Source organism: Silene latifolia, chromosome 1, assembly GCF_048544455.1.
Source record: "Silene latifolia isolate original U9 population chromosome 1, ASM4854445v1, whole genome shotgun sequence".
NCBI lineage: Eukaryota > Viridiplantae > Streptophyta > Magnoliopsida > Caryophyllales > Caryophyllaceae > Silene > Silene latifolia.
In genome coordinates, this window is record NC_133526.1 from 85,837,601 (window position 1) to 85,851,228 (window position 13,628).

General features: G+C 38.6%; 1 non-coding gene across 1 annotated transcript; it reads left to right on the forward strand.

The window, feature by feature from the left end:
- Positions 1 to 8,591: 8,591 nt before the first annotated feature.
- On the forward strand, positions 8,592 to 8,698 carry LOC141617955 (small nucleolar RNA R71). The gene has a single exon (XR_012531260.1). It is a non-coding gene; the product is annotated as a small nucleolar RNA R71 (small nucleolar RNA).
- The last annotated feature ends 4,930 nt before the right edge of the window (positions 8,699 to 13,628 follow it).

The following is a 13,628-nucleotide window of genomic DNA, read 5'->3' on the forward strand; positions in this document are numbered from 1 at the left end:
TTTATTGTATTGTCTATTTCTTCTCCATTCCTTTTGTTAGTTGTGTCCTTTAGGTTGCTGGATTTTTGTGTGATTGCTATGCTGTAGGCGTCACAATGAGGACACTTGATCGAGGCCATTTCGTGTTCACAATTAAGTATATGTGGTCGTTGGTCAATGGTCGATACAAAACACAATTTATACTTCACAAACAACTCTACAATTAGTAAAGAGGCAAGTAAAGGTCGGATCCCAAGGGACGGGTATTGAAATGAGAATTCTATTGTAACTAGTAGTGTCTAGGGGTGTCACAAATTGGGTTGGTGTAGAAGGTCACTAAACTAAAATAACAATGAAAATAAACTAGCAAGATGAATAAAATAAGGGGCGTAAACAATTGATTAAAAGCACTAGGGTGTCATGGGTTCATAGGGGAATCATGGGATATGATCATACAAACATGTTCTCAAATTATAAGCAAGCAATTATTGTTGAGATGGATCGAGTTGGGTTATGTCTTACAATCCTAGGAAAGTTTGGGTCCCGGAGCCGAATCGATTAGATTGTACAACACCTACAAGTCGACTTAATCTTTCCTACTCAACACATGCATGGTCTAATGAGACTCGAGTTGGGTTATGTCTTACAAGTCTCATTGAAAAGATAGAAGATGATAGTAAATGCAAGGATTCATAGGCTTAGCATTTCATCAAATATAACATGTGCATGTATTAAGATCAAAACAAGCAAGCAAATAAGATATGAAAGCATATTGATTTAAGCATGAATCATTCCCCATGTTGGTTTCCCCTAATCACCCATTAAACCCTAGCTAAGAGACTACTCACTCATTATCATGTTGATCATGCTAGCAAGGTTGTCAATCATACCAACAATATGAAACATGATGAATAAATGAAAGTAATTAAAAATAATTAAAAAGGGATTAAGAGATTATACCTACTAATGATTCCAATAATAAAGCAAGAATAATAGAAGTACTTGAATCCTAGATTGAGAGGTTGTCAATCTCCCAATAATAACCCAAATAATCTTCAATTACCCAAAATAAAGGAAGAACAAGAGAGAGATTAAAGAATTAAAACTTGGATTAGAACTTGATTAATACTTGATTACAATATTGAAAAGAGATTTGATTGATATTAACTACACTAATTATTGATAAGAAGAACATGCTCCTCTAATTAGCCTAATGGGGTATTTATAGTGAAAATTAGGGAGGATGCATTAGGGTTAACTAAGGGCTAAACTAGTAATTACACTTTTTAAGTTGAGCAAGGAGGACCCGGTATTTTCTGAGAGAAAGGCTTCTCTTTTCGTAGCTTGAAGAATGAAATCCGTGCTGTGCAGGAATCCGGGCGGATTAGGGTCGGGACGGCCGGATTTGGGCGGTGCAATCCGAGCGGATTCAGGAGAGGGACGCTCGGATTGTTGAGGGGGAATCCGAGCGGATTCCAAGGAGGGACGCTCGGATTGTCTTTGGCCGGGGGACGGGCGGATTGTCTGCAATCCGTTCGGATTGTTGGTCAGCGTCATTTCTTCTTCTTTTCTTCCCTTTTCTTCATAAATTCCTTGGGGATATCCTTGGGGACGCAAGGATCCTTTCTCAACATTGTTCTTCTACTATGATATGTACAAAGGCCTTCTAGTCTTGTCTCTTCTTGATGCTTGGTCATTGAATACAATCAATTTAGCTTCGTTTTGCCATGAAAATGCAAGATTCTTACTCCTTTTCTACCAAGGGATCAAAATCTCAAAGAATATGCAAAACAAAGAACTAAAGATAAGAAATGACCCAAATAGGCACTAAAAAGCATGGGAACAAGGCTAATTCGGGGGCTAAATATGCGCTAATTATGGTCACATCAAATATCCACAAACCGAACATTTGCTCGTCCCGAGTAAAGAGGTGACAAAGACTAGGACCAAAACTAACCTATCCTAATAATAATAGCCGATATGAGACAATTAGCGGGTCTCACTCCGCCCCTTCAACTCACAACAAGACAACCATGAGGTAGGATGCCTTCTTGCAAGGCAAGGTGGGTCTTGCCAAAATGGCGACACATCCAAACATTAAAGCATATAAAACAAGTAATGGATGCATCTACAAAAAGAATAGCCGCTTTCCTCATCTAAGTGGCAGAAATTATCTACAAGAGAAGCAATTCAAGGGTACACAATCCTTCATAGATGCAATTTGTTCAAACTACTAAGCCTAGAAGGATACCAATAAATCACCTCCAAGTTGTGTCAAGCTAGGGTACCTTTGTCCTCAATCGTTAAATGCTTTTGTCAAGAGTAGACTCCCTATGGTGTTAGAAACACTGGAGGATCGTGGAATTCCCCCTCTTGCCTAGACAAGAAGAAGGGTCGTCCCCTCTCTACCATGCATAAAAATGGTACGATGGATGAAGGGATCAATAGGTATTTGAGTTTCATTTTGGGAGTTTGCTTTTGTTTTTGTTTTTCCCCCCAATTTCATGTGGCATTTGACATTTGAGAACACTTTCTTGCCATTTCTTTTTTTATTTTTGGCATTTCAATACTTGACAACTTTCAACTTTTTGCATTTTCTTTTGAACATTTTCAAAGTCACCCCAATTAGTAACGAGGGTGCCTTGTATTTGAAGTTTTAGGAGTTCTATTTTTGCTCCTCTTTTCTTTTGATGCATTTTTGCAAACTTTCTTTCACTTTTCATTTCATTGAACTCAAATTGATTTCTTTTTGTACCCATTCCCTTTGATGACAAAAATGTGGTAGAACATGGATGATGGATGGATGGATGCATGGTTTCAAGGGTCACCTTGGAATAAACGGTAGCCAAGGAGTTATCACACCACAAGGTACTCTTGACTAGGCCTTAAACCATGGGTCAAAGGATACTAGCATGACACATCCTAGGGTGTTTTACAAGCATTCTAACAAGCAAAGTCTTAAGAATAAAAAGCATCTACTAGGGCCTATATACACTTGTCAAGCTTCCCAAGTAGACGGTTTCGCAAATTTTTTTTTTTTTTTTTTAACATGCAAACTATATACTATGATGCAACTAACATATACACATTATCCTAATGCAAATGATTCTACCAACTAATATGCCATATAAACTAAATGCAATCCTAAGTTCACATTGTTTTGCCGCATCAATCAAAATAAAGCCACATAGTCATTAACATAAAGAGGAAATAAGAGATTGGAAAGATCATACCATGCGGTCTTCAATATCCTCATGTCTCGGATGTGGCGTAGTCGATCAATGTGAACAAGGATAAAACAAACACAATATATACAAGACAATATATACAAAGGAAATGAACTTGTTTTTGGATTTTTGGATTTTTCAATTTTTTTATGGTTTTTGAAATTTTTCAATTTTTATGGGTTTTTGAATAAGAGTTAAATGTTAGAATTCCCATCCCCACACTAATATGGGCATTGTCCTCAATGGCCAAAATGATGGAAATTATGCAAAGATGATGCATGATTTCTATACTAAATGTGGTTCTATACTAAGCTACACTACATGATGCATGGTTTTTGTTATGACGGAGAGGATAATTTAGATTACCTCCCGTTGCGTATGCATTAACTTCCCCAAACCAAGTAAGACACTATTGCTAATGTCAAAGGATGGGTATAGTTCATGCACACACTAAGCTATGCATGAAACTAGTTTGTCATTTTGGATTTTACAAATGGGAACAATAAAGAACACCTCAATGGTACCGAGGTGTGAGTCCTTTGATGTTGCTAGGACTAAACCAACAACGATCAAAATGAAATAAAATACAAAGAGATATAGACACAAACCATGGGAGTGTAGGAGTCTCCAAGGCTTGCTAGTCTTCCATCATGCTATCATCATCATCACTTCCCTCATGAGAAGTGGTCACATTGCCACTTTCCTTGGCACTTTCTTCATCATCTTGTTCATCATCATCTTCACCATCTCTTTCTCCATCTCCACTTGCTTCTTCCTCGATATTATCATCAATTTCTTCACCATTTCCAACAACCTCATTGTCTTCCACCACGTCCCTAGATGCACCCGGAAACAAGGCTTCTTTATCCGCCCAACTAGGCAAAGGACAAGATGGATCAAGGAGTCCTTGCCTAGCTAGATGTAGGAGGGGAGGATATTGAGCCAAATATGCATTCTTCCGATCTTCATAAGCTTGCTTGTGCATGGCTTGCATAAGAAGAGTGACATAGTCTTTCCCAATTTCAACTCCTTCCGGTTTGAACTCTTCATACACAAAGGGGTAAGGCGGTATAACAATGGAAGAGGAGGGGGTTTCATGATCACCCTTTTGTTGTTGAATGATGTACTCGGCTTCTTCGGATAGGGGAAGTAGATAGTTGGTCCGGTGGACACTTAGACGACAAATCTTCGCGGGTAAAGTGAATGATCGAGCTTCACTAGTTAGCCATCCATACTTGGTGTCAAGGGGGTTTTGAGCAACCCACTTGAACTTGTTAATCATGATAGGCATATCAATAAGATGGCCACCTTCCTTTGCCTTGTACTTGTTATCCTTATTGAAATTAGGATCAAAGTGCTTGGCTAGGACCGTGACTAGACCGCCATTAACAATAACGGTTGTACCCTTCTTCCCACTATCAACATGGAGCCATCTATCAACCAATAGCCTCAAAGAATTGAAAGGCTTGGTATGGATTCTTCCGACATTCAAAGCCGATTCAAGGAGAATAAAATCAAGTCTTGTGAAATGATTGGTGTCTTTCCTAGCAATTATGGTATTTCCCACAACTTTGTGCCATACTCTTATGCCCGGATGATGGACCAAAAGAGCACGACAAGCATGAAAATCATCAAATTTCTTCCCGGAGATTGCCTCCCAAAGGGGCTCGGGGTCATATTTTCCATAATGCTTAAGATATCTCGATTCATCGCTAAGACCAAAAATTTCACCCAATTCCTTAAAGGTAATGCGTCTACTAATGTTAGCTAGACGAAACTCAAGATTTTCCCTATCCTCAACTTTGGTGACTTTTAAAGAACTTAAGAATTCCAAGACAAGGGAAGGGTATGTCGATTCCTTTGTTTCAAACAATTTCTTCAAACCCATGGCATTGAAAAAGGCTTTTGTTTGTTCAAGAACACCCAATTTCTCCAAGGCATCTTTACATATGAATTTGGTGGATTGAATTGATTTCATAGCAAACTTGACAAATGTATTTCTATGGGTATCGGAAATAAAAGTTACCTCCGGATAATGCAAGAGTTGATCGATTACCGGAGTAGAAGGTGATGCTCCCATAGAAATTGGTTGTTGTTGTTGCGCTTCCAAGTTTGGTGTTGATACCACCATTGCCAAAGCTTTCTTTGTTTGGAGAGCTTTTTGCCTTTGAGAGAGAGCCTTTGCCTTTGGTGCCTTTGTTGCTCCCTTTGTCCTTGCCATTTGATGAACTAGCCAAGAAAAGAATCAAGAATCTTCAATTTGTAGAATGCCCAAATCGATTTGAAGGTGAAAGGCTTTGCCTTTATGAAATCAAAAATCGACTCAAAGGTTGAAGATTTTGTTCTTGGTTTTGATTTTTATTGAAGATGGAGTGATTGATTTGTTGTTGGAAGGATGGTTTGATTTGATTTTGGTGGATTTTGTTGAGGGTTTTTGTTTTTGTGATGGAGAGGATGAGGGTTTTGATATTTTGGGTAGTGTTTATGAATGAATGAATGAAGGAATGAAGGTGGGAGGGTATTTAAGGAAGTCGAAATTTTCGAAAACGCAGGGGCAATCCGTGCGGATTAGGCCCAATCCGTGCGGATTCTGCAGCTTCAAAATTTTCAGAAGCTCGCCTAAAGACGGGCGGATTCTGGGGAATCCGCTCGGATTCTTCTGTGATGGGACGGGCGGATTTGCTTCAAAACGGACGGATTTCAGTCCAGAAAATTTTTTTTGTTTTCTTCAGCTGCAAAGACGGGCGTCTTCTTCACAAGACGGACGGATTCTATGAGACGGGCGTCTTTCCAGAAATCCGCTCGGATTCTTCAACAGTCAAGAAATTTTCAATTTTCAGCTCAGCTCAGGACGGGCGTCTTCTCAGCAGGACGCTCGGATTGTTGGAGACGGACGGATTCTCAGAAATCCGCTCGGATTCTGGTCCTTTGTACCCGGATTCATTCCATTCGTGCACAATGCAATTCCCTTTACCATTCTTCCATTCTTCTTCATTTCTTGTGTTCTTCATTGTGGGGGCACTACTAAGGCATGGATAGCCTAGGCAATTCCCATCCCCACACTAAGGTAAAGCACTACACATTAATTGAAATCGTTAGTCCCTCCCTCACTTCTCTCTTACATGACAATTTATTTGATCAAAGTAAATAAAATCCAAAAATGACAAAAATGCAATACAAAAATTGAAACGTAAGTTAGGGAGTTAGAAATATTTACAAGTGGTGGTTTAGGGAGGACTCCACCAAACTCTCATTCTTGATGAGATGTCAAGGAGGCATGTTCAAGGTGTTGTTGATGTTGCTCAACACCTTGAAGAAGTAATCAAAAGCTTGTTCATTATTATGGTAGAGGTCCTCAATAGACCGTGGCCCTTGTTGTTGATCATGATCGATGGCATGCCCAATGTAGGGATTAAAAATCCCTTCAAATTCGTCGTCCCAAAGACCACAAACTTCATTGAGTTGATCATTGAAAATCTCTTGCTTAGATGGAGACAATTCTTCCAATGTCTTCTCTTGGCCAATGAGGCCATCCTCTTCTTCCTTGGTTGATTTTGATGAGCTATGCAAGCTCTCCTTGTCATAATTCACTTGCTCTTTGAATGGAGCATCTTCAATTTTCTTCCTCCATTGGAGTTCCGATTTCTTCCTTTCATCTTTTCGGCTATAATGATCAATCATGAAACATGGCTCATGCAAACGAGGAGCTCTCATGGTTTTGTCAAGGTTAAAAGTTAAGCTTTCATCTCCCACTTCTAGAGTGAGCTCTCCATGTTTCACATCAATCACCGCACCCGCGGTGTGTAGAAAAGGTCTTCCTAAGATGATTGGAATGTTGGAATCTTCCTCCATATCAACAATGACAAAGTCTACCGGGATGAAAAACTTCCCAATTCGCACGGGGACATCTTCCCATATCCCTAATGGTGTCTTCGTCGATCTATCGGCCATTTGGAGCGTGATATTGGTGCATTTAAGCTCTCCCATCCCCAACCTTTTACTTACCGAGTACGGCATGACACTCACACTAGCCCCTAGATCACATAAGGCTTTGTTGATCGTCGTGTCGCCAATGGTACACGGTATTGAGAAGCTTCCCGGATCCTTTAACTTTGGAGGTGAACTCCCTTGAAGTATTGCACTACTCACCTTAGTGAAGGCGATAGTCTCAAGTTTCCGGATCGACTTCTTCTTTGTGAGGATATCTTTCATGTATTTTGCATAGGCCGGAACGTGATTGATTAATTCCGTGAAAGGAATTGAGACTTCTAAGTTCTTCACAATCTCCATGAACTTTCCAAGTTGATCGTCAAATTTGGGCTTGGCTTGACGACTTGGAAAAGGAAGTCTAATCACAATGGGCTCCTTTTCTTTGGCCTTGTCTTCATTTTTCTTTGAACTTTCTTCTTTTGATGATTCTCCATCTTTGGAGTTTTGCACAATTTCTTCCTTTTCACTAGCTTCCACAACTTCATCCTCAACTTGCTTCTTCAGTGCTTCATACCTTGTACCACTTCTCAAGTGAATGGCACTAACCGTTTCATGTCTAGGGGATTACTTTGAGGTGGTAATTGCCCCTTTTGTCTTTGTGAGCTTGAAGATGCTAATTGAGTCAATTGTGTTTCCAACATCTTGGTGTGAGCTAGAATGTTGTTGATGGTGGTGTCCTTTGCTTGGCTATCTTTTTGCATTTGAGTGAAAAATTCTTGTTGATTCTTTTGCATTTGGAGGACCGCTTTTTGGACATCAAAACCTTGGTCATTTTGGTGATTGTATGGATTTTGATTTTGGTAACCTTGGTTTTGATTGTAAAAGGGTCTTTGATTTTGGTTTCTCATGGGTGGTGGAGTGTATGTTGTTTGAGGGTTTTGAACATTTTGGCTTTTGTATGAGAGATTTGGATGGAACTTGGTGTTTTCATTGTAAAAATTTGAATAAGGGGTACCACTTTTGTAAGCTTGGAAAGCATTAACTTGTTCGGTTGTTCCCCTACACTCACTTGGGTCATGACCCAAAGTTCCACAATTCTCACATATCCCACTTGGGATTGATGAGGATGCCGTCATGGCATTGACATGATGCTTTGATGATTTTGAGTTTTCCTCAAGTCTAGCCATAGCTTGTTCAAACTTCAAGTTGATTGTGTCAATGTGAGCACTAAGTTGAGCACCCAATTGAGTAACGGAGTCCACTTCATGCTTTCCTCCTCTAGTAGCCTTGCGAGGTCTACTATATTGTGAATTATGGACCGCCATTTCCTCAATCTTGTTCCATGTTTGATTGTCATCAACTTCGGTGAACATTCCATTTGATCCCATATTGAGAATGTTCCTTGAATCTTCATATAAACCATTCCAAAATTGTTGCACCAAAAACCATTCGCTAAGTCCATGGTGAGGACATGAGCGACAAATACCTTTAAACCGCTCCCAAGCTTCATACAAAGATTCTTCATCCCTTTGCTTAAAACCCGTAATTTGAGCTCTTAGCATGTTAGTCTTTTCCGGTGGGTAGAATTTTTTGTAGAAAGCTAGAGCCAACTTCTTCCAAGAATCTATTCCAAGGGTGGCCTTATCAAGGCCTTTCAACCATTGCTTTGCGGTGCCGATTAAGGAAAAAGGAAATAAGACCCATCTAATTTGGTCTTGAGTCACGCCCGTTTGAGAGATAGCATCACAATAATCGCAAAAGGTTTCCATATGAGAATGAGGGTCTTCACTAGGCATTCCCCCGAATTGGCTCCTCTCAACTAATTGGATGAAGGCGGACTTGGCAATAAAATTACCGGTGAGATGTTGAGGTGTAGGAGTACCATTTGGTAGATTCTCCTCGGTGGGTATAGAGTGTGACGAGAATTTAGGCATTGTAGGTGGATTTTGTGTGGTATTGTTTAATGGGTTCTCTTCTCCTTCTATTGCGAAAGGATTGACAAACTCACTAGTGGGTTGAACAACTTCACCAACACCTCCCAAATTCCTCCTAACAAGTCTCCTATTGTTCGTCAAGGTTCTTTCGATTTCACGGTCAAAAGGTAACAAATCACTTTGTGACCTTCTAGACATGCAAAATATCAAACAACTCGAAAACAATTAGAACAAACCTTGAGGATTTTTACTTCCCCAAGGTGAAAAAGACACAACTAATAACAATAAAAGAAATCTAAAATCAATTAAACACCGTCCCCGGCAACGGCGCCATTTTTGATCGAGGCCATTTCGTGTTCACAATTAAGTATATGTGGTCGTTGGTCAATGGTCGATACAAAACACAATTTATACTTCACAAACAACTCTACAATTAGTAAAGAGGCAAGTAAAGGTCGGATCCCAAGGGACGGGTATTGAAATGAGAATTCTATTGTAACTAGTAGTGTCTAGGGGTGTCACAAATTGGGTTGGTGTAGAAGGTCACTAAACTAAAATAACAATGAAAATAAACTAGCAAGATGAATAAAATAAGGGGCGTAAACAATTGATTAAAAGCACTAGGGTGTCATGGGTTCATAGGGGAATCATGGGATATGATCATACAAACATGTTCTCAAATTATAAGCAAGCAATTATTGTTGAGATGGATCGAGTTGGGTTATGTCTTACAATCCTAGGAAAGTTTGGGTCCCGGAGCCGAATCGATTAGATTGTACAACACCTACAAGTCGACTTAATCTTTCCTACTCAACACATGCATGGTCTAATGAGACTCGAGTTGGGTTATGTCTTACAAGTCTCATTGAAAAGATAGAAGATGATAGTAAATGCAAGGATTCATAGGCTTAGCATTTCATCAAATATAACATGTGCATGTATTAAGATCAAAACAAGCAAGCAAATAAGATATGAAAGCATATTGATTTAAGCATGAATCATTCCCCATGTTGGTTTCCCTAATCACCCATTAAACCCTAGCTAAGAGACTACTCACTCATTATCATGTTGATCATGCTAGCAAGGTTGTCAATCATACCAACAATATGAAACATGATGAATAAATGAAAGTAATTAAAAATAATTAAAAAGGAATTAAGAGATTATACCTACTAATGATTCCAATAATAAAGCAAGAATAATAGAAGTACTTGAATCCTAGATTGAGAGGTTGTCAATCTCCCAATAATAACCCAAATAATCTTCAATTACCCAAAATAAAGGAAGAACAAGAGAGAGATTAAAGAATTAAAACTTGGATTAGAACTTGATTAATACTTGATTACAATATTGAAAAGAGATTTGATTGATATTAACTACACTAATTATTGATAAGAAGAACATGCTCCTCTAATTAGCCTAATGGGGTATTTATAGTGAAAATTAGGGAGGATGCATTAGGGTTAACTAAGGGCTAAACTAGTAATTACACTTTTTAAGTTGAGCAAGGAGGACCCGGTATTTTCTGAGAGAAGGGCTTCTCTTTTCGTAGCTTGAAGAATGAAATCCGTGCTGTGCAGGAATCCGGGCGGATTAGGGTCGGGACGGCCGGATTTGGGCGGTGCAATCCGAGCGGATTCAGGAGAGGGACGCTCGGATTGTTGAGGGGGAATCCGAGCGGATTCCAAGGAGGGACGCTCGGATTGTCTTTGGCCGGGCCGGGCGGATTGTCTGCAATCCGTTCGGATTGTTGGTCAGCGTCATTTCTTCTTCTTTTCTTCCCTTTTCTTCATAAATTCCTTGGAGATTTCCTTGGGGACGCAAGGATCCTTTCTCAACATTGTTCTTCTACTATGATATGTACAAAGGCCTTCTAGTCTTGTCTCTTCTTGATGCTTGGTCATTGAATACAATCAATTTAGCCTCGTTTTGCCATGAAAATGCAAGATTCTTACTCCTTTCCTACCAAGGGATCAAAATCTCAAAGAATATGCAAAACAAAGAACTAAAGATAAGAAATGACCCAAATAGGCACTAAAAAGCATGGGAATAAGGCTAATTCGGGGGCTAAATATGCGCTAATTATGGTCACATCAACACTGTGACATTTAGGTTTGGGGGAGGAGTCTTTATTTATGTTGTGTGCTTTACTTATTGTTGTGTGCATTTATATAAAAAATCCATAAAAATTAAAAATTTAAAAAAATACAAAAACATGTCTTTTCCTTTGTTTTAGGTCGAGTCTTGGTGAATTAGATAACAATGATGTTAATTTGCATTGTTTTTGCATTTGAATCCCAAATAGTTGTTCATGTACATTGTTTTGACTTGTTAGCCATGAAAACAAAGCTCATAATTCAAGTCTTAACCATATTGACATGCCTTATATTGATTAGATTTGACACAATTATGTTGGTAAACTACTTAAATTCTGAGGTCTATAGAGCTTCCTAGGCCAGGATCATCAATAAACTGGTCTCATTGTCAATTAGGCTTGAGTGTGGTTTCTCCTTGTGGAATATGTAATATCAAACTGCATAAGTGTGACATTGATTTCTTGATATTTTTATTGCTTTCATTTGACTAAGTACATGTGGATAGGCGGTTCTTAACGTTCAAATAAGCCTTACATTACCTTTTGTTAGCCCGTTTGAACCCTTGTAGCCAATCTTAAATTACATCCTATGAGCTACAATCCAAGAATTTGCCTACCTTTTTGGGACAGTCGCAGTTGCTTGTTTATCATGTCTATTTTGCTATTATTGGGTTGGGACTTATTGTTGTCATGTGGGTATAGCAAGATCATTATATAGCAATTGTGTTGTATCCTTCTGTTGGAAAAAGAAAAATATGAAGCGAAAGAAAAAAAAAGAAAAGAAAGAAAGAAAAGAAAAAGAGAAAGAAAAAAAATCGAAAAAAAGAGAATTAAAAGAGAAAAAGAAAAAAGATTGCTTCAGTTGGTTTTGTCAAGAATCAAAAGGATGGTTGTTAGAGTCTAATGTATAATTGGAGAGTAGTTTATTAACTCTCATACGTTGTTAAGTTGAGATAATTTCTCTAATTGGGTTCATTTATTATCAAAGATTTGGTTTTTGTTTTGGTTAGCGCTGCGACTACCGTCTTAGCTCCACATATCCATAACGTGCTTAGGCACAAACCATTTCTATCCCTTTAACCCATTTGCCACCCTTATTGTCCTTGATACATGTACTTTTGTCTACATATGTGATTGCATATTAGTTGGGGAAATCTCTATCACATTAGATTGCATGCATGTTTCATAAGTTGAGTGAGTGTTTCTACTTCTTTCTATCTTCACATATAACTCACCCTTACAATACTTATGAGTGCATGAGTGAATCCGCGAGAATCCGACTAATTTGTCTTGCAAGATCGAAAGGTATTTGGCATTTGTCTATAGTATGGTGACCTGAGACTTGAGCTATGTTTTCTATTTTCCGTACCTTTGAATTTTTTTTATTGGTACACTTTAGTCATTGCTTTGTTACAAGATATGGATAGCTTGGGATTTGTATGTGCATCAACATTAGCTCTGAGTTGTATATTTACCATTTGTATGATTGCCTTTTGTATTGTGTGTTGCTTTGCTTGAGGACAAGCAAAAAGATGGTTTGGGGGAGTTTGATGAGTCATAATTATATACATATTTATGCCTCCCCTTAATTACTTTTGATACGGTTTTCGTGCTAGTTTATATCATTTACATGCCTTTTATGTTAGAATGTTGATACTTCCGCCTTTTGATGCTTAATGCAGGAATGATGCATTTGAGGAGCAAAGGAATGAAATGGGCATCGCGGAGTGAGCATGAAGGGATACACGAAGCATGGCACGAGAATCTATAAGAATGAAGGAAGAGAAGTTAAGAAGAAAACACGAAGAAAAGAGCTTCTTATTACAAGTGCCTACTTTGAAGAGACATATCTCGAGTTCTATAACATATTTTCAAGTGATTCCAATTGGAGGTGAAATATTATCTTCTTAGCTTTCCAACGCCGCAAAAATCGCTTGTTTCTGACAAGTAACGAAGAAATGGCGGCCGTTTGAAATTCAGTGCGCGAAGAAGGAAATTGGTGCCTCGATCGAGTCAACCTTGGCTCGATCGAGGAACTTCATGCTCGATCGAGTCACCTCTCGACTCGATCAAGGAACCAACCTAATCAATAAACTTTGCAATGTCGAGAGTTGGGGTATCTGGGAATTGGTGCCTCGATCGAGTGCACCTTGGCTCGATCGAGGAACCACTAGTTTCCGCAATATTCCGCAAATTTCCTTAAGTCGGTTATGACTACTATAAATACCAAAACTCGTACTCTAGGTTATTTTATGCTTTATTTTACATAGGTTTAGTATAGCTACCTTAGAAAACTCTCTCAAATACTTAGTTTAGTTTAATTATTGTTCGGATCTATTGCCTTTAATTACGGTATTGTTCTAATTTTTCTTCAATTATTATTTGAATTACTTGTTTATCTTTATTATTGTTCATCATGTTTTCCATTACTATAATTGTTATTCTTTCTATTATGCGTAGCTA